The 26878-nt window shown below is 39.7% G+C and overlaps 1 long non-coding RNA gene across 1 annotated transcript; it reads right to left on the reverse strand.

The window, feature by feature from the left end:
* Positions 1–4848: 4848 nt before the first annotated feature.
* LOC128655328 (uncharacterized) lies at positions 4849–11225 on the reverse strand. The gene is made up of 3 exons (XR_008401760.1): positions 10992–11225; positions 9679–9804; positions 4849–4889 (listed from the first exon to the last, which is right to left on the reverse strand). It is a non-coding gene; the product is annotated as an uncharacterized LOC128655328 (long non-coding RNA).
* Positions 11226–26878: the final 15653 nt, after the last annotated feature.

Consider the following 26878-nt stretch of genomic DNA (forward strand, 5'->3'; position numbering starts at 1 on the left):
CTTAGACGAACCGATCAAACTACATAAAATACTGAAAGTTATTAATGACCTTCCATCACATAAAAGTCCTGGACCAGACGGGTTTTCAAACAAATATTACAAAACATATAAGGATATCTTAGCGCCACATCTATTAGATTTATATAGGTATATAGATAAGGAAGGACATCTCCCCCGGAATACCTAGAAGCCCAGATTTCAGTTATTCCCAAACCAGGTAAACCCCCCACGCATCCCGGTAATTACAGGCCCATCTCTTTATTGAACACTGATTTAAAAATCTTTACAAAAATACTGGCTAATAGGTTGAACCGAATACTCCCACAGATTATCCACTCTGATCAGGCTGGCTTTGTGCCTGGTCGAGAGGCCAGGGATAACACCATCAGATCACTTCAATTAATAGATCACGCTAAACATACAAACACGGATATGGTGGTTATTTCCACAGACGCTGAGAAAGCGTTTGATCGTCTAAACTGGGATTTTTTATTTGCTACACTTAGGGAGGTGGGTCTGGGGGAGGGTATGCTTCGTAGAATTCAGAGCCTTTATCATGCACCATCAGCAAAGGTTAGAGTAAATAATATGATGTCGATCCCTTCATTATCCACAATGGCACAAGGCAGGGTTGTCCGCTTTCCCCTATCTTATTCATAATCAGCATGGAAGTCTTAGCACAGAAAATAAGAAATAATCCGCTGGTTTCCGGCATTAAAGTAGGCCCTTTAGATTGTAAACTCTCGCTATACGCAGACGATGTCCTGTTCACGTTATCATCACCCCAGACATCTGTCCCTGAGGTCCTGAAAGTTCTCAAACAATTTGGTGACTTTTCCAATTTCAGGATTAATGAACAAAAGTCAGAAATCTTAAATATCTCACTCCCACCTCAAGAATTTCAGACCCTGTTACAGTCCTGCACTCTTAAACACCAACCACAAGCGATCAAATATTTGGGGATGTATCTTGCTCCAAACATGAAAGCCCTCCTGGAGCTTAACTTCACTAATCTACTTAATACTATATCGACAGATTTTAAGACTTGGAAGGACCGTCCCTTTTCATGGTGGGGTAGACTCCAAATTTTGAAAATGAATGTACTCCCTAGATTGCTGTACGCGATTCAAGCTGTCCCTATCACCCTACCACAGGGCCTCCTTACTCAGATACAACATGTTTTAGATTCCTTCGTTTGGGGTAGCATAAAACCCAGAGTTAAGAAGGCAACTATGTACAGGTCAGCCAGAGAGGGAGGGTTGGGTCTGCCTAGGATAGAAACCTATTATCATGCCACGGGCTTACAGAGAATCATAGAGTGGCACAGAAATAGGGACTCTAAGGCTTGGATTCCAATAGATTCACATATACTTCACTCCCCCTCTCCGGGAGCTTTATGTTGGATAGCAGGGCAGAATCGACCCCCATGGTTGAAGGCATACCCACTTTTACACCATGTGTTCGAATTATGGGACACTTTGATAAAGAGATTCCCAGGAATATCAACACTCAGATCACCCATGTCCCCAATTTCCCCGAATGCTGAGCTATTAGGGGGGTAATGTTTGACAGGAATAACCTGAATAATTGGGAGATGGGTTACACGGTTCCCCTATTTAATTTACTCAGTGAGGGCAAACTCAAAAACAGGTTAGACCTTACAGACATCCTAGGCGGAGTTTTTGTTAGGTGGCTAAAATATAACCAAGTTCACCATTTTCTCCATACCCACCCTCTCAAACAGTCACAAGAAATCTCACACCCTTTGAACAGACATGCGCTATGACAAGTTCAGCACATCACACCTTATCATGGGCTAAGAGACTCCTAGTTAATGCACAGAGCTCGAAACTTCCTGATTATATAGAAAGCTGGCATAGGGAATTGAATAAGACCATCACAGAAGCAGAGTGGGTTACAATTTTTAATAATACAAGAAAATCTTCATCCTCAGCTAGATTTTTAGAGACAAATTGCAAACTCCTGACTAGGTGGTACTTGACACCTACCAGACTTAAATGCATTTTCCCTGACTCGTCAGACCTTTGTTGGAGGGGTTGTGGGGAAAGGGGGACGATGACACACATATGGTGGGCATGTCCTAAATTGTCACCTTTTTGGCAGGGCATACAGAATATCCTAAAAGTCATAATGGGGCGGGGGGATTCCTATCAGCTAGACCCGACAATGGCCCTACTGAATCTGTTACCTAAATGTAAATGTAAATTAAGAACACGACTAATTCAGTTGGCATTGAATTCTGCTAGGTCCTCAGTCGCTAGGCTCTGGAAATCTCAAATCTCCCCGACCCTAAAGGACTGGCACTCTCACATGACAGATACCTTGAGAATGGAAGAATACGGTTTCTTTAAATCGAATAGGTTAGAATTCTTCCATGATTTAAAATTCATCTGGGATGAAATCCAAAATGATCTGAGGATAGAAGGGGGGAGCTTTACACAAGTTACAGGAGTGACCTAGGAGGAATGACAGGCCTAGTGTTATCTTAGAGAGGTATGGCTGACGTGGTCCCACCCCTGCCTGATACTCTAATAATGACCTCTTTAGCTTAGCACTTCTCTCAAAGGTTGATAGTTAAATACAAAGTCGAGGGATACCACTAGATGTGTAGAATATATATACAAAGTGATCTTAAATTAAGAAATTTCGGCATAGTTTTGTTGTTGTTTGAGTTATGTTTTGTACATTGGTGTCATTGTCAATCACCATGCATTTATATGGAGTGGGGCTACTGTTATCAAATGGACTTATCACGGACAGTCTAGCTCTACTATTTCATTTTACTATATGGGAGTTCGTTCTCCTTTCTTTTGGAGACTGATGGTTTCTCCCTCTTTTGTTTCTGTTTAAACTTTTGTATCAACAATGACATCCTTTTGTACCATGCTGCTAAATAATGATAATAAAAATGAATAAATAAAAAAAAATAAAAAAATTATGAGAACATAAAAATGAACAGATTTGACAAATTGTCTAAAAAAATGAATGTCCCGGATAAAGTCTTAAGATTAAAGGTTAAGTCCAGATGGGTCCCGTGTGATCCAGTGTGTTGGGTGTCCTAATATGTCCAATTGGGATAACTCCAAGTGGGGTTGGTGTGAAAAAATAAAAATAAAAAATGAAATGATGAAAAAATGAAAAATGAAAAACAAAAATAAAGAATAAAAAATGTATGTGTGTGAAAAATGTGAAAATATGTAAAAAATGTGTAAAAACTAAAAAATGTGATAAAAACGTGTAAAAAGCGTGTAAAATGTGTAAAAATTGTGTAAAAAGTGTGTAAAAAATGTGTAAAAAAATATAATAAAAATGTGTAATTTTTTTTTTTTAATTTTGAAAAAAATATATGTAAAAATGTGAAACAAACCTTGTAAAAAATGTGAGAGGTGTGTGAAAAAATGTGTAAAAAAGAATAATGTCCAAAAAACAGGTGTACACCTGGTGTAGTGATTGAAAAATCTACTGGGTAATTCCACCCTGTAATGGAGTTAGTTACTGATAGTAACAGTCTATTTCCAAAAAATGTATTTCCAAAATTTAGTGGATGATCCCTTTAGTACTTATCCAAAGGATTAAAGAGGAAAAAGTCCTAAGCCTTATTTCAAAATAGATAATCAAATGAAAACCTCTTCTAATGGGGATTCCCAAGTACAATCCGCAAGTGAATTCAAAGCCCTAAAACAAGATAAAAAAATATAGTGCAATATAGCTAAAACCAGGTGGATAGATAAGTATTAGGCTTACCAATATAATCTGAGCCGTGATATCAGAAATATGTCTACGCGTTTCAGTCCTCTCCTGGGACCTTTCTCAAGACTGATCAGTCTTGAGAAAGGTCTGATACTTTTACATTCCTATAGTAAAACACACACTAAGCCGGCCAGTGACTGATATGGATATGATCCATCTCATATGTGGATGCGTGATGGGTATTATAATTACTACAATATTTTTTCTCTTCTGAATCATGTCTGTTTTTATGTATTGCAGGTAAAGGAGTTTTGTGACAAAACTTTTCCTTAACCTGCAATAAATAAAAACAGACACAATTCAGAAGAGAAAGAATATTGTAGTAATTATAATACCCATCACACATCCACATATGAGTCCTTTATTATTGTGCCCCAGAGACAGTGGTGTGTAACTTTTTGGCTTCTGATTGCAGCTGGCAGTAGTCTTATAAGGCTTAAATGGTCCATTTAACTTCCCTTAACAACCACTTTCACCAGTAACATAATCACCATATCCCTTACCCTTATTCCCCTTTAATCACCTGAAATAAAGACACAACAGGGTTTGCCAATTAAAAAATGGAAAGGTCACTTTATTTAAACTGATTTTGCATTGTAGCCAAAATCAGATAAGAGAGCCGTAAATCAATTTTTGCAATTTCAACACCACCAATCAACATAAATGCCCAAGCATTTCCACTGAACATGGGTCTACGTTTCCAGGGGGGGTGACCACAAAACACCCCCCCGTGGTGCGGCACGAGGAATTGCTCGAGAGAACCCGCTGCACAGTCTGCCCAGCAGCTAGACCACCGGATCACGGCGCCAAGCCGAATGTGCAGCGGGATCCTCCCATGTCCTCGATGCCCCGCCCACATGTGAGACCCGTTTTCACCGCTCTCCACCTTATCGCTCCTCCAACTCCTAATAGCTGCGAATCTTAATGCCTCTGGCTAGCATAGACCGATTTGCGTCACCCGCTTAGCCTCAGCTGCAGCTATTTCATTCCTTAAGGGAACACAGGCGGTCTTATATAGATCCAACCAATTGGTCAGCATCCTGTCCATATCTGCGTCTGCTTGCTCTCCTCTTCCTTTTGTGACCTCTCCGATTATGATTCGCTCTCTCCTAATGAACCTAATGCAGGGTGGGTGGGAGGGAAACAAGAAAAAAGGTTAGTGTGGCTTACTTCCTGTCCTATCCCTTATATCACCTCTCTCTCTCTCTCTCTCTCTCTCTCTCTCTCAGTGCTTCCCCTTTTTCCTAATCTCCCTTTCCTTTGTCTCAACTCTCACCTCCCCCTATCTTCCTACCTAACCTGTCCCCCCTCCCTCTTCTCCCTTAGAAAAACGCCTAATTAACCCCTAGAGGTCTGTTTGCAGGAGCCCTTAGCCTTAGTTGCGCTCCTGTCGCATTTGCTCCCTCCACTATTTATAAGGCTTAGATGGTCCATTTAACTTCCCTTAACAACCACTTTCACCAGTAACATAATCACCATATCCCTTACCCTTATTCCCCTTTAATCACCTGAAATAAAGACACAACAACAGGGTTTGCCAATTAAAAAATGGAAAGGTCACTTTATTTAAACTGATTTTGCATTGTAGCCAAAATCAGATAAGAGAGCCGTAAATCAATTATTGCAATTTCAACACCACCAATCAACATAAATGCCCAAGCATTTCCACTGAACATGGGTCTACGTTTCCAGGGGGGGGGGATGACCACAAAACACCCCCCCGTGGCGCGGCAAGAGGAATTGTCCGAGAGAACCCGCTGCACAGTCTGCCCAGCAGCTAGACCACCGGATCACGGCGCCAAGCCGAATGTGCAACGGGATCCTCCCACGTCCTCGATGCCCCGTCCACGTGTGAGACCCGTTTTCACTGCCACAAAAAGGCTCCCTTTTCCGCCATCCCAGCCTAGTGACCTTTCCTCACCTGCACCAGCTCTGCTACCAACATCCTTATGTCCCCCAGAAACCGATCGTTCCCCACCTCGTTCATGTGCACTCCATCAGCCCGAAACAGCTCCTCTCGTTTTGCCACGATCAAGGGATGCTCCAGCACCCTTCCACCTACTTCCCTAACTATCTTCGCTGCTACCTGATTAATTTGCCTCCGTGACCTATATCCTGCCCTCTGCGTATTCGTGTTGCGCCATCTTATCCTGGATATTATATTTGACCATATAACCTGCACCTGTGGCCACACAACCTTTAACCAGCTAATTACCTCTTTTATGCTGTCCTCCAATTCTTTTAAGGGGAGAGCACCTATATCATTACCTCTCAAATGTATTATCAGCGCGTCTGGGGGGACCCACCTTTTCCTTGCTTGCTGTATGGTAGCAACTAACTCGCCCCAGCGCATGCCCCTTTTCCCTATCCATCTTATGCTTGCTAACCTGTGCTCAAAGCCTAAGTGCTCTCCTAGCCCTGATGCCATTGCCCGTGCCCGGGCCCAGTACACGTACGAGTGGCCAACCACCCATACCCGTAATGCTCTACCTGAAATGAAAAAACAAATATTCATTAACCTCACATTCACATCCAAACAGCAAAAATTTCCTTTGACATCACCCCACCTCATGTACCTGCTGGCTCCACCCCCCCCCACCCCCCCCTTTCTATTCCCCTTTTATTCTAATGTATGTTCTAAAAGCTCGCGATTTCCATCTGCCCAAATTCTTTATCCTTTCTTCAGAATACCCTTTTATGGCCGCGCTAGTTGCGGCCCCAATCCTAAAAGAATGCGGTGCGAACCTCAGATGGCACCACCCCAATTTGCTAGTGACCATTTCCAATATCTTTTTAAATTGATACACAGTTAAGTTAGACCCATACATGTGCCTTAAAAATAATCTGCCTTCCTTGTGCCTTCCTTTTAACATCTCTTTAACGCTCACTACTGGGTAAGTACTGCTCCCTGTTTCTTTCATTGACACCCATACTCCTTTTCCTTGCCTATCCGTTTATGATTTTCTTAACAGTACCATTATGTTATCGTCATAAACCTTCACATCTGTTACACCCAAGCCGTTTACCTTATCTGTTTTATTTGCTGCTATTAACTCCCCTATCCTGAATGCCCCCCAAAAAGCCATGACAAATTTTAAACAAAATAGCTTCTTCTACATTACTGCATACCTCCCCTAACACTGATACCATCCTCTCTAACCGATCCTCTGTAATCGGTTCCCTATCATCCAATTTCTTGACTTCTCCTACATGCCATGCTTTCAAAACCTTTCTAACTATGAATGATTTTGTTATGTCCTCCCTATCTCTTAATTTTGCAAAGAAAGATACCCCTGCTACCGCTACGCCAACCTGCCCTTTTTTTATGCCCTTTATCTTTAATGACCAAAGCCATTCTAGGAACCTACTCCTCTCCCCTCCTATTGCATCACCCTTAATTTCCAGCCACTGCTTCCAATATGTGTCGTATGCCCTCCATGTTCTTGGCGCCAATGACTTTTCCACCATTTTCTTTATCCCCTCTATGCGCTCCCAATCTGCCAAAGAAAGATGGGGCATCTTTCACCTTCCTTTCTAGCTGCTGGTGCGGCCTCCCTAAATACCTCCCACTTAAATCTAGACAGGGCGTCCGCTATCACATTTTTGTATCCTGGGATATGCTTTGCTTTAAAACAGATATTCAGCTGTAGACATTTCAGAACCAGATAACGCAAGTATTTTACTACTGGCATTGAGGATGCCGAAAGGTTATTAACCGCAGCTACTACCCCTTGATTGTCAGACCAAAATGTAATGCTCTTATTTGCTAACAAACTGTCCCATAGTTCCAATGCTACCACAATGGGGAATAACTCCAGTAACGCAATGTTTTTCACCCACCCGCTGGTTTCCCAGCCCACTGGCCATTTGCCCGCGCACCATCTCCCTTGCAAGTATGCCCCAAAACCCGCACTCCGCGCTGCATCTGTGTAAAGCTCTAACTCACTTGCTGCCGTTACTTTAGGCCATATCCTGATTCCATTAAAATCTACTAAAAAAGTATCCCATACTCTCAAATCCTCTTTCATCTCGCCTGTCAGTCTAATCAGGTGCTCAGGTTTTTTTACTCCCGCTGTCCCCAGCTCAAGTCTTCTCTTAAATATTCTTCCTACCGGTATTACTCTACATGCAAAATTAAGAACGCATAGCAACTTCTGCATTTCTCGTAGCGCTACTTTCTTTCTCCCTAGCATTTCTCTTATTAATTGGCACGCCTTGTCTATTTTTTCCTCCGGCAGCTCGCATTGTCCTTTCACTGTGTCTATCGTTATACCTAAAAATGACAACCGCTGACTAGGCCCTTCTGATTTCTCGACTGCTACCGGGACTCCTAGCTCCCCCAACATATCGACTAACGAGTCTTTTAGACCCGCGCATGCACTGTTCCCCGCTGGGCCTACCACCATAAAATCGTCCAAGTAGTGCACGATTCTATCTGAACCTGTCCTTGCTGACAACAACCAATGGAGGAATGTACTAAATTTTTCGAATATGGAACATGACACAGAGCAGCCCATCGGCAAGCATTTATCCACATACATTTTTTTGTTAAATCTACACCCCATTAGTCTGAAACTGGCTGGGTTCAATGGTAACAGCCTAAAAGCGGATTCTATGTCAATTTTCGCAATTAATGCGCCCTTCCCTTCTACATTCACCAATTTTAGAGCCGAATTAAATGACTGATACTGTACTGACGCGTCTGCCTTATCTATCGCATCATTTACAGACCTCCCCTTTGGATATGACAGGTGTTGTATCATGCGAAATTTACCTTTTTCTTTCTTAGGTACCACCCCCAAAGGGGATATGACTAATCCTTGCAAAGGCATTTCTTCAAATGGCCCCGCCATCCTCCCTAATTTTATTTCTTTGTCTAATTTTTCCTGCAGTACCGCCGGGTACTCTGTTGCAGATTTTAAGTTCCTAACCTTGACTGCCCCTGTCACTTCATTTCTTACCGGTACAACAAATCCCTCCCTTAAACCCTTTTCCAGCATTGCCCTATTATCTTTGTTATCATAATTTACTACTTTCAGTGGTGTTTTGGCCATTCCCCATTCCTGTTCCGCTACCGTTCCCCCCTGGGCGACGAAAAAACTGCTTGTTATTCCCCCCGTTACTTTTCCTACAGTCCATCCCCGCGTGAAACCCCCCACAATACCTGCATACATGCCTGAATTTACACCCGTTACCCCTATCACACCTTTTTTCATTATAGGCTCAACATTCTTTCCCTTCCGCTCTCCCTGGCCTCGCTGCCCCTAAAGCTAACGGTTTCTGCCCCATGCTATCTGCTGGCTTTATTAAACGCATCCACATATCCAATATTTTTATACCAAATTCTTTCCTTCCTTTTTCTCCCAACTGCAGGTTCCCTCTCATGAATTCCCCATCATAATCTTTCCACCCAAAACCCCCATAAGTTGTGTAGCATTCTGCTATCAGGTGTATGTATCTCAGCATCCCTTTTACCTTTCCCGGGTTCTCGGATAAAAAACACTCAGCGTATATCACCATCCCTTTTACCCACTCTGGGAAAAGATTGCTTCAATTTTTTACCTTTACCCTCATCACTTCTGGATTTTAACGCCACTGCTTCCCTTGTAATCTCAAACACGTCCACATACCTCCCTTTCTGCCCATTAACTATGACTTTCGCTTTTAAATGAGTCGTTAAGGGCATTAGTTTTGTCCCTGTAACCTCGTCATCCGCATCAAACTCCCCTTCACTACCATCCCCCCCTGTCATGACATCACTCACAACCTTTTTCCCTTGCTTAGCGTATATCTTCTTTACAAACTTTAAAATTCTCCTATTACCTTCACCCTGCACCTTATCATCATCCGAATCCCATTCAGACGAACTGTCTGACCCCTTATCTATACAATACATTATTTTCTTACCTTGCTTTGTTTGAGCGTTCTGTTCCCTCCCCTTGTCTTTTCCTTGTGCCTCTCCTTTTCTTCGACAGAATCTCCATCCCTTCCGTCCCTTCCCATTGCGCACCTTGCTGTGCTGCTTTCCAGTTCCTTCTGAAATGTATTCAAATTTGCATTAGTATACGTATCTGCTTTATTTCTTCCTGATCTCTCATCTGCACCTCTCCCCCATTCCCTGTGCCTATCATTCTCTACTCTTCTGCCCTCTGATCCTCCTCTATCATCACATAAGTATTACCCTCTACATCCCTTATTGTTCTAGGTCTATCCCTCACTGCCTCCTCTGTTCTATACCTTTTTTGGGGCCTCTGGTTATACTGTCCCTCAATATATACTCACCCTTGGCCCACTTCTCCCTCTCTTGCTGGAAAACCCCTATAACCCCTTTCTCCACCTCTTTGATCTCCCCACTGCCCCTCTGGTCTATTGCTTCCTAGTCCTGCTCCCATGTCTCTGCTACCCACAGTGCAGGGCCCGCCAGGGCGCCGAACACCACTACCTCCATGCAATGTCCTCTCATTCCCATCCCCTCTATCCTCATACCTAATGCCCTCTCCAACCACATAAATCCCTCTTCCATCTCTATTATCTCCCTTAACTACTTGCTGCGCGCATGCTCCGCCCCCCATATGGGGCCCACTTTCAGCTCCTACCCGTGTCTGATGATACCTTAATTGCTCCTTTCCCGAACTACTGCGCCTTGCTGCGCTCTCCCTCCCGCGTGCCTCATCTGGGCTTATATGCCTAAAGGAACCCTCCCTCTGCGCATGTCCATGCTGCCTATGGATAGGATCTGGGCTAACCGACCTTGCGGTATACGGCTCCCCCGCCCTTTGATCCATATATTGTTGGCCTCGCCAATCATCGCTACCCGACTGTTCAGGGGACCCGCTCCCTACCATACCACCTTTCCTACAGCCGGCCTTATCAGCGGGGGCACCCGTGTGAACAGAGCCGTGCCCCGCCTTACCCCTGTTGCCCGTCACCAAAGATGGCCGCCTGGCTCACGCGAGACTTTGCGCGCAACCACGCCCTGCCATACTCTGCCTGCCACCCGGCCCCGGGGGTAACGATCTCTTGCCTGCGCCTGCCCTAACTACTGCGCTGTGCCTGGGGACCTGAGCTGGGGGAATAGGCTTGGGGGGCTCCCGGAATATGGCCGGAACATCGCTGCCTTCAGACTCAGATGAGTATAATGGGTCACTAAACTCGCCCTCTTTTTGGCTTACCTCCTTGCCAGGCTTCTCCTCCACCCTGCTACCCGCCCCAGCACTTACCTCTCCAGCTCCGATCACACCAGCTGGTATCACCTGCTCTACCAGCTTCTCCGTGTGCAGCGGTCCACTCTTCCTCCCTTCTGCGGATCCTCCTTTCTCCTTCTTCTCTTTTTCCAGCCTCTTCAACCTCTGCTGTGCCTGGATTGCCCTGGTCTTCTATATGGTGTCGTCGCCGTTGAGGAATTTCCTTGGTATCTTACGATTCCTGGTGGACATCTTCAGCTCAGCAAACACATCTTCCTGTGGAAACAAGAAAAAAGGTTAGTGTGGCTTACTTCCTGTCCTATCCCTTATATCACCTCTCTCTCTCAGTCCTTCCCCTTTTTCCTAATCTCCCTTTCCTTTGTCTCAACTCTCACCTCCCCCTATCTTCCTACCTAACCTGTCCCCCCTCCCTCTTCTCCCTTAGAAAAACGCCTAATTAACCCCTAGAGGTCTGTTTGCAGGAGCCCTTAGCCTTAGTTGCGCTCCTGTCGCATTTGCTCCCTCCACGATTTATAACTTTGCAGAGAGCAGGACTTCACTACTAATCTGTTTCAGCAGTGCCGGTATAAGCTCCTCCCCTTTCTTAATATGGCTGTCAACCTGCTCTTCTCTCTGGCAGTGTAGAGATCCGGTTAATAGAACAACTTCCAGACCTGCACCCTGTTCCCCAGGGAGATTTTTTACTGCTGGGGTACAGGGGTAGAGTCCACCTCCATCCTAACCAGGCTTGTTGCCCTGCTCCTCAGTCTCTCTCTCTCTGGACTGCTCTGTGAGTACTGGGGGTTGATAGGGGAGTGCATCCTTCTGTGCAGAACACAGTGAGTAAAGTAATCATTTTTAGCAGCAGGATAAGTTTTCCTTGGTAGGTTTTTCATGTTGTGTTTTTAAGGGCAAGCTTTCAGTCTGATAGCTGCATATGGCTATTAAGTGAAGTTTGAATAGTTTTTTTAGTAACTATCTGCAAACTATTTTACATATGTATTATATAATATTATGTGTGTCAATAAAAGTATTGGAGGTTGTGTGTGTGTAAAATGTTTGGTATTGCTTTATTTCTGTTTTTTATTTAACTATATTAATAGATGAATGGATGTATGTGTTTGGGCTACACACACAGTGCATGTGTAAGGGGGAGGGGGTGCCTTTAAGACATCTTAATTTATTATTCCAAGAGATCTGCTGATCTTCCCCACAGCAGTGAGCATTGCACAGAACCTTTTTTTACTCTTGTGCTGCTGCAGGAATCATGTGGGTGGATCTAGAGGTAATGCTGGAGTCTGCTGTAAGTAACTCTTATATTATTGCCAGTGCTATAGAGGTCTGAAGCTGTGTCTGTTCTTTTTGTCTCCCCTCCTCACTTCTCTCATTTCCTCCATTACCTCTCTCAGGGCTGTGTGGTCGGTGTCTCTCTTCCTTCTGGTAGCTATCTCTTCTGTGCAGAGCATGTTTACTGCAGGGAAACCTGCTCAGCAGCTGCTTGCATTATAGTGATCCAATTAAAATATAACTCCAATCATTCTGTCTACAAGTATAACAGACATCCCAACTCTCCCTGAAGTTCAGAGAGTCTCCCTGATTGTAATATCGGCTCCCTGATGCCAGCAAATGGAATGCAATCTCCCTGAAACTCCAATTACCATGATCCAATGTGGCCCAAATCCGGAAAAGTGGCTCTTTAAGGAATGCCTTTAGTTGTTGGGAAGCTATAGAACCCTCAAAGCATGCATCAGTAACCAAAAAGCCCCACTGAATTTAATAAACTAAAACACAAATACTATCTTATTTACTGCATGTAATTAAACTTGTCAATCATCCTGATCGTATCTCAGAGGTGGTGAATAAGTTAAGAAGCAGCGGTCTTAAGACCGCTGCTTCTTAACTCCTGATTCCGGCAAGCCTGAAGGCTCATGCAGAATAAGCAGCATTGACTGCTTAGTAAATTGGCCCCAGAAAGTAATTTGATCAGGGGACAGTCAGAAGATGCTTAGAAACAAGGTAATCACAGAGGTTAAAAGTGTATTAATATAATCATGTTTTCTGTGCAAAACTGGGAAATGGGTTATAAAGGGATTATCTATCTTTTAAAACAATAAAATAAATTTGAGTTGACTGTCCCTTTAATACCAGATTTAATCTGTCCTGTGTACTCTTGTTTAAATAGTAAAAAAGAAAAATATGTTCAAATTCTTTTTATTGTTTAAACAAAAGTAAGGTTTAATCTCTAAGCCCATAATGACAACAAATGTACCCTCTATGGTGGCCGCTTCCAGGGCTGTAATTGAGTGAGTTAAAGTTAATGTAATTTTTCATGTGAATGTGCCCGGTTTTTAAAAACAACTATTAAAAAAAGGAACACTTTCATTCATGAAAATTGACATTGCACAGGATTTTAAAAATAGTTACATTTTTCTTTTGCAACGCCGGATCGCCAGTGCCCCCATCTGCTTCTTCCTGGTTAACTTACCCAGCAATGACAAAACCGGCTTCCTCCAATAACGGTGTTGCCTCAGGCAATGATTCCCCTCGGGGGGAAGCCGTGATTGGAGGATGCCAGAATCGTCATTGCTGACGAATAAAGAGGCTTGCAACGGGCTGGTGAATCGCTGGAGCAGCTTAAAGAAGAAATGGGAAGTATTTAAAGAAAATGGATGAAATGTAAACTTTCATGAATGAAAGTGCCCCTGAATTACTTGTAGTTACTGACCCTTAAGTTACTGTAAGCTGTGAACCATTTTTACATATAATGATCAACAGGACAGGTGGACTCATGAGTTTACATTCTAAATAAATATATGGAGGAGCTGAGGGAGAGGGAAACATAAGTAGTTGAGAAATCTTAAAGTAATTTGTTTGCATTCTTGAACAGATATGTTTCTAAGGAACAATTTTTGAGACCATAGGCAAGTCTGATTGAGTGAGGCAAGACGTTCCATATGATAGGTGCAGTTCTAGAAAGGTCTTGCAGATGAGTGTGAGGAAGTGATGAGGAGAGACATAGGTCATGAGCAGCGTGGATGCGGAGGGTTGGGGAGTATTTACAGACAAGTACAGAAATTTAGGTGGGTGCAGTGTTGGTTAGGGCTTTGTATGTTAGGGTCAACATTTTGAATTTTATTCTTGAGGCTAAAGGAAGCCAGTGGATTTGTTCACAAAGAGGTGTAACAGATGTGGAGCAATGCTTAAGAAAGATGAACCTGGCAGAGGCATTCTTTATGGATTGCAGGCGGTAGCTTGGATAATCAGAAAAGACAGAATTGCAGCAGTCAAGGCGGGAAATGATAAGGGAGTGGAGGAGAATTTTAATGAAAGGATAAGCTATTTTGTCAAGGGTGGAGGTCAGAATGGAATTATACAGAAACATAGATTCCTCAGGGCAGGAAAGGTTGAAGATTCCAGGGAGAAGGGGTATTAGAGTGTAAGAGAGTAGTTCTGTGTTTTTGGTGTGTTCATTTCTATGGAGTCTAGTTTAAGGGTTAGGTGGTTAATGTGCAGTTGGTTTAATTATGCAGCATTTCAAAAGATGGTGAATAGAGAGTTGGACAGGGTAATTAGTAAAATGAGAAATGGAGCAATGGTGGCTGGCGATTAGGTCAATTTGTGAATGGGGGAATTAGTTCACTGTAAGAGGCTAAATGATGAAGTGAGCTCCAGGAGTTTTTAAACTCCTGCAGCGCTATGGTAATTTATGAAAATACTGAAATCCCCAAGAATGAGGGCAGGGGAGTCAAAGCAAAGAAAATAAGGTAACCATAAGGCAAAGTGGTCAAGAAAAGAGTGGGTTACCCAAGAAAAACAAAATACTAATTAGCGCTTTAGTCAACGCTCCAGAATATGATTTTTGGGCAAATATACAAGCCAATTGTGATTCACAATTAGAATGTAAAAAATAATAACAATGAATAAAACTATAATAAATAAATAAATAAAAGAATAAAAGTTACACCAAATAAATACTTCAGCACATATAGATTAATTTAGAGGATAAACCCCTAAAGCAACTGTTTTTATATGGGTGAAATGTCCATCAAAAGTATGTCCTTATTGAAAAGGAATAACAGAACCTTAGTTGAAAATTAACATGAAATGCAAATGTTGGTATAGGAATATGGTAGTTCTTCCAGATTCACATAAGAGGTTAAAATCCACCACTGCTGCTCTTTCTAAACCATGCCTTCTTCACAATGGTTATGGAATCCAAACGAACTTACATAAAAAACAGAGAGCAAAAAGAGAGGATTCAAATGCAGCGTACATACCCAAAATAAAATGTACTTACAAGAAGTGCATATATAAAATGCCTTAAAAAGTTGCTGTGTTCACGGGAACATGCTAAACGAAGCAAAGTACAGCTGCAGACCGTCAATAGCACACAACAGGTGCCTGCTTGAGTGATATCCGGAATCCCAAAACACAGCTGTCCCTTACAAGGGAGTCACAAACAGATAACCCCAACGCGATTCTCCCGGTTCACGCCGGGCTTTATCAAGAGGATTTGGAGATGTGTAGTATTCTTCTAAATGGATCTCCCTTTTTGACCGGTATATTCAAAACTACGCCCAGAGAGGAGTGTCCGTGAACAAAATCTAATTGGTTTATTAACAGCCAATCAGATTGGACTGCCTCGGGGGTGTATGTGTAACCAAATTCCTTAGTTTATATCAGCATTATACAGCTGTATTTCATACTTATCCTAAAAGGTTATACATAGATATATACAAAAACACTAGTTTCATATGTCAAAAGATGAGTTTTGAGAATAACGCTAAGATGAATTTAAAATGATATATGATAGATACAGTAAAAAAGAAGAAAACAAAAGGTATAGTGTATAGAAACACACCAATCCTTCAGGGGGCGCTCTAAGTATAATGTGAAATTGAAATAAACAGCAACAACTGTTTAACAAAAAAAAAAAATATATATATATATATATATATATATCAGTGTAACAAATAATAGTCCATACAACCAATAATGTCCAAAGTGTGAATGCAGTTCACAAAAGATAAGATGGTCAGCTCTCTGTCATAGGGGGGTCAGAATCCTGGTGATCAAAATGGTCTGGAAGAGATAAACACAGAGGCGCCCAATGGCCTAATACCAAAAACACAAGGTGGATTCAATTAGGCAAGAAAATATACTCACAAACAGATTGCACCCGAAAGTGCAAGGTAAGCAGACTGGAACCTCACAGTTGCCTAGCAAACCGATAGAATGCAGCCAGGAGTTGAAATAGGAATCCTTGCCAGAGAAGTCCAAGATTGTCCTAAAATGAGAGAAGCAGAGCCAACATAGCCCAGCACAGTTTGGCTGAACAGTGTGTATGTAAGGGAAAAGGCACACTTACATGTCCCAAAGCACCTCCAGGTGCAATAAACACAGGCTGGAGCTTCTCAGCCGCCCAGCTGACTGATTCCAAAGGTATCAGCAAATGCAGAAATGATTCCTAACAGTATTAGAGATGAAGTATCCCCAAATAAAATGTAGCAGCAAGTGTATAAATTAAAAATAAACTTTATTTAAAAGCAACGCGTTTTCAGCCTCGGTAGGGCTGTTTCCTCAGGCTATGATAAAAAATAATGAACATACACTTGCTAAATAAACCACAATGTGTGGGCTGATTGGGAGATGGTAATGAATATCATGTGTATCCAATCTTAATTAGCTAGAGTACTATGGAAACCCTGATGCACATACAGAGTATTGTTAACAATGATACTATGTTTGTCTATATAATGGAAGACATACATCAAAAAATTTATTTTTTATATATATTTTATGTGTATACACAGTTTCATAATATTTGTGCAATAATTATACAATAATATAAAATCCCTCATATATTATATATTCCAAATTTCATAATGTTTATCATCTCCATATATGCATTGAACTTCATAGTATAATATAGCCCCACAAACACAAAAAAACCAATCGTACTGCCACAGATATAGAAAAAGAGTTAGATCAATATGCGACCAAACTACATCGAAAACCACTCCCTCCCCCCCAAACACCCCATTCCGTCATTCATCCAGATCGAAAATGATCATTGGTAGGTGCCAATCATATAATACTATCAATGGTGCATATTACGTAAATAACAGTATTGTGACCTCACCGGTGTATGATGGTACTTCAGTACCGTTTCTGTATATTTAATAGGGTCAATGTATATTCATGCCACCTATCACTCGATGATACATTCACGAAGCAGCTGCCGTCAGATGACTAACGGGTCCCAAGGAGCCGCCCACAAGCGTGTCAGAGATAGTACTGACCAATAGCGGTTTCATCAGGAACCCGTGTCAAATGAAAGCACCTGCTGTCATAGAAATCGTGGCATGATAACAATGTTACAGTGATCCTATGATATGTGCTTTAAACATCTAACAGCTAAAACACTAGTGTTACTTCGTATTAAGACTTAAAGGGACAGTCAACCATAGAATTGTTATTGTTTTAAAAGATAGATAATCCCTTTATTACTCTTTCCCCAGTTTTGCATAGCCAACACAGTTATATTAATGTACTTTTTACCTTTGTGATTACCTAGGAACCTTCTTCCAGCCCCCTGATCACATGACTGTGACTGTTTACTATCTATTGTCTTAAATGTAGCATTGTATTGTGCTAGATCTTAAATAACTTTCTGTGCCTGAACACAGTGTTATCTATATAGCCCACGTGTACTTTCTGTCTCTTTGTGTTGAAAAGAGATTTAAAAAGCATGTGATAAGAGGCAGCCCTCAAAGGCTTCGAAATTAGCATATGAGCCTACCTATGTTTAGTTTAAACTAAGAATACCAAGAGAAAAAAGCAAATTTGATGATAAAAGTAAATTGGAAAGTCAATTAAAAGTCCTATCTGAATAATGAAAGTTTAATTTATACTTGACTGTCCCTTTACTTGGGTGTTATTAGAAATCCTAACAAAATGAGATCAATATGTAAGTATATAACCAAACCAATAATAGATGCCTAATTCAGATGTCATAAATGATATTCTTATTTCCTAAATGTATTAAAAATAGATATGCAATGGAAAAATGTGTCAATAGGCAATAACAAATGGAATCCCGCAGGAATAAAAATATTGAACTATAAAAGATCCATAAAATTAGAACGATATCCAAAATACAGTGTATAACAATGTGTGGTATGATAGTATAACTAGTATGATAACAGTGTATACAGAAGTGAGGTGCTAAAGGCATCTAAAATAGTGTATCTAGACTGCCAATATAATATATATTGTAATCTAAGTCTAACAGAGTCCTAATCATAAAGAATATGTGATGACGTATATTAGTATGAATGAGAACTGTACAAGTTATAGTGTCGGTATAAGTGCAAATAACGAAATGTGCTATCAAGATATAATTCAAACCTTTGTACATCTAAGAGTATATACAAGGATGTATATCTAGAGTGCCAATATAAATATATTGGAATCCGGGTCTATTGATATCCTAATCTTAGACATTATGTGAAATAATGGCAAAATAATGATAATGTGATAAATAATTGTGCTATTGTGTGTATAAGTATATATATATATATATATATATATATATATATAAGTGTTAGTATGTGGTATCATAAAAAAAATCCACACCTTAGTGTATCTAAATGTGTATACAAAAACAAAGGTTTAGAAGAAATCTTATGAAGAACTATTAATTCCTTTGGCCTATCAAATATACTCTTATATAAATATGATCTATGTTCCTCATATAAATATGAGTGTCAATGGGAAAATAGCATTCAAGTGTAATGTCTTATTAAGGACTGTCTATACTATTGTCCATATACTAAATGTCAATCCATTAAATAGCTTAATTCCCGTTTTATAATTCATGTACTTAATGTATGCCTATTATATATATATAAATATAATATTTTCCTAGATAAAAGCAGCCATATCTAGATTCTTGTTAAGTCCCTCTGGTTGTAGTGTCCTTAACTTATTAATACAGAAGGATTCTCTGTGTCTAAGGGAGAGAAAGGCATTAGGTTGAGATATACTTATTTGTTCTATAGGAATAATTGTCATCATATTAAGATTTTTATTCCCTTTGTGTACATGGGCAGAGTGTCGGGACACACTATGGGAAGTGATATTTTTCTTGATGTTATACACATGTTCGGCACCTCCTTTTTACCTTTCTACAGATGCGCCCAACATATTGGACCCCACATTGGCAGTAAAGTAGATATACAACAAATGTGGATTCACATGTCATATGGCTCTTAATTGAAAATTGTTCATCTGTTATATGCGATTTAAATGAAGAGGTCCCATGTGATATATGTTTACACATACCACAACGTTTTTAAAACATTTCGACACCCTGTTCTTAATTAAATTTTTTGTCTTACCCTTAAAATAGGATGTAATGTTGTTCAATTTTTTATCTCTTACTACCTTACTAGGCGCCAATGTGGTTTTTAATGTGGGTGCCCTTCTGTATACCACTTTGGGCTTGGGACCAACTATCTCATGGAGTATAGGGTCACTTGTTAGAACTGACCAATGTTTTCATAGAATTTTATGTATTTCTCTATGATTCAAATTATATTTGGTGATAAATAAAGGGGGATTTAGTTCCTTAAATGTTTCTTGTTTTGCTTTATCTTTGATGAAGTATCTACCTCTATCTTCTCTAACTTTTTGAAATTCCTTTCAATCAGGGTACCAGGATATCCCTTTTCCAAAAACCTGGTCCCAGTCACTTTAGCCTGCTCATCATAGTCCTGGATGTTGGAACAGTTTCTTCTGATTCTCCTAAATTGTCCATAAGGGACATTATTTTTCCAACAGCTGTAATGATTGCTCTCATAGTGGTAAAAAACTGTTGCAATCCACACTTTTGAAATAAGTCTTAGAAGAAAGCGTTCCGCCAATCGACCTTCCCAGTAGAAGGTCTAAAAATTCAATGAAGTCTTTCTGGATGTTGCAGGAAAAAGTGATACCAAAGTTATTGAAATTAAGATGCTCAATGAACTTCACTGCCTGTTCATGAGAGCCCCTAAAAATAAACAAAAGGTCATCAATATAACGGCCATAGAACACCAGGTTTGCTGCAAACTGGGAATCGTAAATATATTGCTGTTCAAAGATTCCCATAAATAAATTTGCAAAGCTTGGAGCGAACCTGGTGCCCATGGCAGTTCCCTTGATCTGTAGGTAAAACCTGCTCTGATACAAAAAATAATTATATTTCAGAATAAATGTGATGAGTTCAATCAAAAAATCTTTTTGGTTATCGGGAATATAGATATCCTTCTCTAGGAAATAATGTACTGCTGATATGCCTAATTCATGTTTGATGTTGGAGTATAATGCTCCAACATCACAAGTTACCCACCAGCTATCTTTGTCTATTGATACTTTCGCAAGTTTAAGTAGTAAATCAGATGAGTCCTTGATATAGGATGGTAAGGAAATAACACATTTCTGTAAAAAGAAATCAATAAGGCTCCCTATGCCTGCAATAATTGGCTGGCCCTGTGGTTTCACTGAATCCTTGTGGATCTTGGGTAGGTGGTAGCAGAATGCCATACAGGGGTATCTTGGGTAGCAATAGTCTCTTTCTTGTTTTGTCATGATACCTTGCTCTAAACCAGATTGTAAAAGTTATTTTAACTGATTCTGGTATGAAATGGTAGGATCATATTGTAACACTACTCCTCCCCTCTTATCCGCCAAATTGGGATCTCTAGACAGGCTAGCCAAAAACAATTTAAAAACAATACAAAATCTAAATTTCATACTATTGGAAAATGCGTTAGACGACAATATATACAAAAAACTACAATCACTCAAAAAATATAATAAATGAAGATGACCAGGAATTGATGATATACTAAGAAATCCCACATGGACAAAAACTCTAAATTTGTAACATCCCTATACCTTTAAATTCCAAATACCTCCCATTCACTTCTTCACCTTATAAAATTCCACTTTCGCTCTCCCAAATAGCTTGATTATTGAGAATAACCTGTGCCCTATTCGTTCTCACTCCTTGAGAGTAGTTTTGCATCCTGAACTTTCGTTACCATCGATTTACCGGAATCTAATTCCACTTCGCACAGACGCTGTCTGTGTACTTCCAGCACTACTAAAGACCTCACCTGATCAGCAGACTGGATATCTATTCCACTTCTCACAGATGCTGTGTGTATTCAGAACTTTTATAGCTTGCACCGTTTGTTTCATGCTGATGTCTTACCGCAGAGTAATATCTTAAAGTAAAGTAACTCATTCTGATTTACCATTGTCAGTGAGTTCTTACCAAGGGAAACTTTGTATCTTATTGCTCAGTATCGCTGCTACATTTCAGGTACTTGCTCATTTACTATAAACCATAGTGAGCAGGGTTCTCCTGTTATCCGTAGCTACAAACCTATATATTTTAGTTAAACTGTAATTCATTCAAAATTGATGGTTGAGCCTGACAAAATTACATATATGCTGCCACATCAATATCAATATTAAGAGCCATTGGATGTAAACCATTAAGCTTATAGATCCAATAGGTCTGAAGTTTTCTTAATTTTAAAAGTCTATTGTGCTTAGTGGGTGGAAGCCAGCCTATAACTTGTACCCTTAAAGAGACAGGGTTGCTGTTATGATGATCCAAAAAGTGCTTTGCCACATTATGTTTAACTAGTTGTTCTTTGATACTATAAACATGTTCATACATTCTACGTCTGATTTGGCGTTTCGTGTGGCACAGATAAATTAGGCCACACCCACATTCCAAAAGATACACTACGAATGTGGATTCAGAATTACTCTTAAAACCAATCTCAAATGTCTCTGTTTTATTTGAATTTGTAAAAATCTTAGATCTATTTATATACTGGCACATATTGCACCTCGGTTTGGAACATTTTAAAGTTCCTTTGCAATTGGAAAGCCAATTTTCCTCCTGGTGATTACTATTTTGTATAGTTCTCAGTTTACTAGGGGCTAAATGATTTTTCAAACTCCTACCCTTTTTAAAAGTAATGTTTGATTTGTTCTCCAAATGCGGTCCCAGGAGGGGATCTGCTTTAATAAGTGGTGAGTATTTATTCAGGACCCTTAATTACACCTGCTCCCTCATTGTATGTAGTGGTAAATCTTATACACTGGGTGTCATTCCTTTTTCCTTCAATAGGCTTATTCTGTTTAGGAAGTATCAATTTATTTCTATCACTTAAATGTGCTTTCATACAAGTTTCTTTTATTCTATCTATATCATACCCCTTCATTAGAAATTTCTTCTCTAAAATATCTGCTTCTTCTTCATAATTGCACATATGTGTGCAATTTCTCCTAATCCTATAAAAATGGTTAAAAGGTACGTTATTAATCCAGCATTTCTTATGTGCACTTGATGCCTCTATGTAACCATTCCTTTCAGTCGGTTTTCTAAAATTCTTGACCACAATGGTATTCTGTTCATTATAAAGTACTAAATCTTAAAATTCTATTGATGTACGTGATGATTGTTTGGTGAATTTTAATTTATATGTGAAGTTATTCATATAGATGACAAAATCATGCAGCAGCGAGAAATTGCCTTGCCATAGGATGATTATGTCATCTATATACCAACCATACTTGCAGATATTCTCAATGAAAGGGTTGTTATTCCAAACATATTTGTTTTCATAAGAATTTACATACAATTTGGCATAGGATGGGGCAAAGGTGGTCCCCATCGCTGTGCCACATGTCTGCAAATAATATTTCTCTTCAAAACCAAAATAATTATGTCTAAGCACAAAATTAATACTATCCAGTTAAAACTGTACATGTACATCAGGGATAGTCCATCCTTGATTGCCTGGTTCCCCATATCATGTGGGATACATGTTTAAAGGGCAGATACATCACATGTTATCCAACTCATATTGTCTTCCCACTTCAAACATTCAAACATATGTATAACAGCCTGAGTGTCTTTAAGTGTTATAGCCCTGAAAAAAAGTGTGAGTGTACTTGTTTTTGTGAGGATTTCCTGAAAGCAGTTTTTGTAGAATGAATGCAGCTTACTTGAAAAGGTTAGCTTAAGCAAAGTGATAGATGTTACAGATAGCTTAATTACAATATGCAATTGGCAATATTAAACTATCTGTCTTAATGTTTGCCTATAAACTATTTCTCCAGAGTCACTGCAGACTTGGAGGTTATAGCCTTAAGCAGAAGATAACCATACAAATACAATTAGGTATAAATGAGAGAGATTTCAGTAACAATTCACAGGTTACTAAGGATGAAGCTAAAGTGACTTAGCATAAGATAATAAGTTATACCACCTGCCTTAGACCTTAGTGACTTAGAGTCGGGTGCTGCTACTGGCTTCCCAGGAACGGAGGAGTTCAGCGTGTATGAGAATGCTGAACTGCAAGTAACAAGCTTGAGAGTGAGAGGTGAGAGCTGTGGCAGTAGCTGATGATGTCAGTCCTGCACGCAAGTGGTTCTGTGTGAAAGGGAGAGAGCTGCGGCACAGGAAGTGGTTGCTCTGTGTAGCAGAAGAATGATTCCCCTATGTCAGATAGCGGATTGGCTGAGGAGCTTTCTCATGCAGGGATGTGAAAACGATAATCCAGCAATGAGGTAAGAGAAGTGGGAGGTTATATAGGGAGTAAGGAAAATTGCTTAAAGAGACAGCATAAGCTACACTGTAGAATCTGACATTAAGATACACCCTGGTACCCTTCAATATTGGCTGTAGATACTTATCAATATATTTTGATAAATTATCACACAAAGACGCGATACCAGAAACAATCAATCTGCCAGGAGGATGTATCGGGTCTTTGTGGATTTTGGCTAGATGATAAAAGACTGCTGTATTAGACTGTGTTGCAAAAAGGAATCTATATTCATCATTGGCCAAGATGTTGTCATTTTTAGCTGATTTTAAAAGTTTCCCTAATTCTTTCACATATTTGTCCATAGAATATTTTATTACTGTATATGGAGCTAAATCATTAAGAAGGGTAATTGCCTCCTGTAGATAATCTTCCCTATTCTGGATTACATTAGAATCTAACTCCACATTTGCTAAATTGAACATTTCTTTATTAGCCATATCTAATCTCTGCTTCTTCTCTCTGGTTGTCTATATTCGTCTACCTCCTCTGTTCCCTCGTCTGGTTCTAGTGATCTTTTCCTTGGTCTGGGTTTGTTTAGATTCCCCAAAAGTACTCTTGTTGTCTTACCTCTAATAAAAAAAGGTTGATTAACCCTATTTTCTTTAGGCCTTGCTCCCCCTGACTCCCATTCATTATTATCATCATAATCTATATTATTATTAAACAGTTTGTATCGATTTGAGGTAGGAATGGACCCTTGATATTGATTTTCACCTCTATTCATTTGAAAATTTATATTTTCTCTTGGATTTCTCTGTCTCCATTGAGGTGGTACATAGGGTGCCTCTTGGCATGGATAAAAAGGAGGCAGAGTGCTACCTCTTCCAGGGGAGACTCTATTAGGGTGTTCAAATTGTTGATGTTGTTGGTAAGATCCCTCCCCCCTTATGTATTGTCTAGATTTAGTCTGGTTTAGAGGTCTATTATCAAACCTACTGTGATGTGGTGTGAAGTTCTTATTATTATAAATGATTTTATCTTTAGGTTTAATGTCATAATGAGCTGCATTAAATCTAGCTGGCTCAAGATCATTCATATTGTGATTTTTATTTTTTATTATTATAGATAGAACCATTTGGGGGTTAACTTTCCCTGTACGTATTTATTTAAATGATTTTTTTGTAGGTATAAACTTTGTTTTCTATAAAATCATTAATATCCCTTACCACTTTCTGCTGCTTGTTGATAAGCAATTTCTTATCTAGTTGTTCAATTCTAGTTTGAATGCTTTTATTTCATTTTGTTTTTATTTTGATCCACTTACTGTCTGTTTCAAAAGGTTGTATTTTCTCAATTGTATCATCAATATCCACCTTAGTTTTATCTAATCTATTCTCCCTATATTTTATTAAGATTGTAAGTTTCACTGAACACTCATGTAGTGCAGATTCCCACTAAGTAGTATATTCTACTTCCTCTTGGTCAAAGGCTGGTGTTTTAGAAAGCCATAGACCCCTAGGAATCACATTATGCAATATATAATTTTCAAGTAGGATTAGGTCTTGCCAATCTCTAGAATCTTTTTCTAATAGTTTTTCAAGAGTTTTAAAAGGGGATTCAGGATCATCAGTAGATATACTGGATACTTCATTATTGTCTAGTAGATTAAAAATCCCTTGATCTAGTTTCCCTATTCGTAATACTGCCAAAATTATCAGGCATTAGTGAAGACTATTTGCAGCTAAATGGAAAGAAAGATCACGTTAACAAAACAAAAACTAAATACTAATCAGCGCTTAGTCAACACTCCAAAATATGATTTTTGGGCAAATATACAAGCCAATTGTGATTCATAATTAGAATGTAAAAAAGTCTTCATCCATGGATGAAGACTTCGCCGGCTGGATGAAGATTGAAGAGGCCGTCCGGATGAAGACTTCTTGCCGCTGGATGGATCCTTCAAGCAGAACTTCAAAAACTGTAAGTGGATCGTCGGGGGTTAGTGTTAGGTTTATTTAAGGTTTTTTTGGGTGGGTTTATTTTTAGTGTAGGGTCTGGGCATGTAAAAGAGCTAAATGCCCTTTTAAGGACAATGCCCATACAAATGCCCTTTTCAGGGCAATGGGAAGCTTAGGTTTTTTATTTGGAGGGGTTGGTTGTGTGGGTGGTGGGTTTTACTGTTGGGGGTGTCTGTATTTTTCTTTACAGGTAAAAGAGCTGATTTCTTTGGGGCAATGCCCCGCAAAAGGCCCTTTTAAGGGCCATTGGTAGTTTATTGTAGGCTAGGGTTTTTTTATTTGGGGGGGGGGTATTTTTATAGGGCTATTAGATTAGGTTTAATTCTTTTTTATTTTTGATACTGTGTTTTTTCCCCCCGTAATTTAGTGTTTTTTATTTTTTGTAACTTAGTGTTTATTTTTTCTGTAATTTGGTCATTTTTTATTGTAGATTTAAATAATTTGAGTAGGGTTAGGTTTTTTTAAATATGTAATATAGTTAACTTAATTGGTAGATTAATGTACTTTTAGTATAATAGTTAGGGTAAGTTAATTAATAGTTTAATATAGTTTAATTTAATTCTACAGGTAAGTTTTAATTTATTATAAGATAGGGATGTTGTAATTTTAATGTAAAGTTAGCGGGTTGTTAGGTTTAGGGGTTAATAGCTTAATTTAGTTTATGCTGATGTGGGGGGCTGGCAGTTTAGGGGTTAATAGGTTTAGCTAGTGGTAGTGATGTGGAAAGCCAGGGGTTTAGGGGTTAATACTTTTATTTAGTTGTGGTGGCGTCCGGGAGCGGCGGGATAGGGGTTAATACTTTTATTTAGTTGCAATGAGGTCCGGGAGCAGTGGGATAGGGGTTAATACTTTTATTTAGTTGCAGTCGGGTCCGGAAGCGGTGGGATAGGGGTTAATACTTTTCTTTAGTTGCGGCAGGGTCCAGGAGCGGAGGGATATGGTTTAAAAACTTTCGTATAGTGGCAGTGTTTAGTGACAGGATATAAGTAAAGTTGGTAAAAAGCCGAATAGCAGCGAGATCGATGACTGTTAGTTAACAAAAGTCTACTGCTCATCGCCCCATACTTGGTGCACAGCTTTTTGACGGCTTTTTTTTTTATAAATATGAAGATCATATTCAAGTCCACGGCCGTGATGTTATGCGATGTTAGGTGCCGTCGAATGCAACAAAGTTGACGGCTTGATAGATATTCCTCATAGTCTGAAAAACACGTACCAAAAAAAAAAAGATTTAAAAGTGTAAAAAATGGCCCAGGAAGAGAGAAGTGATTTTAGAAGGGAAAAAACG

Source organism: Bombina bombina, chromosome 4, assembly GCF_027579735.1.
Source record: "Bombina bombina isolate aBomBom1 chromosome 4, aBomBom1.pri, whole genome shotgun sequence".
NCBI classification, from domain to species: Eukaryota; Metazoa; Chordata; class Amphibia; order Anura; family Bombinatoridae; genus Bombina; species Bombina bombina.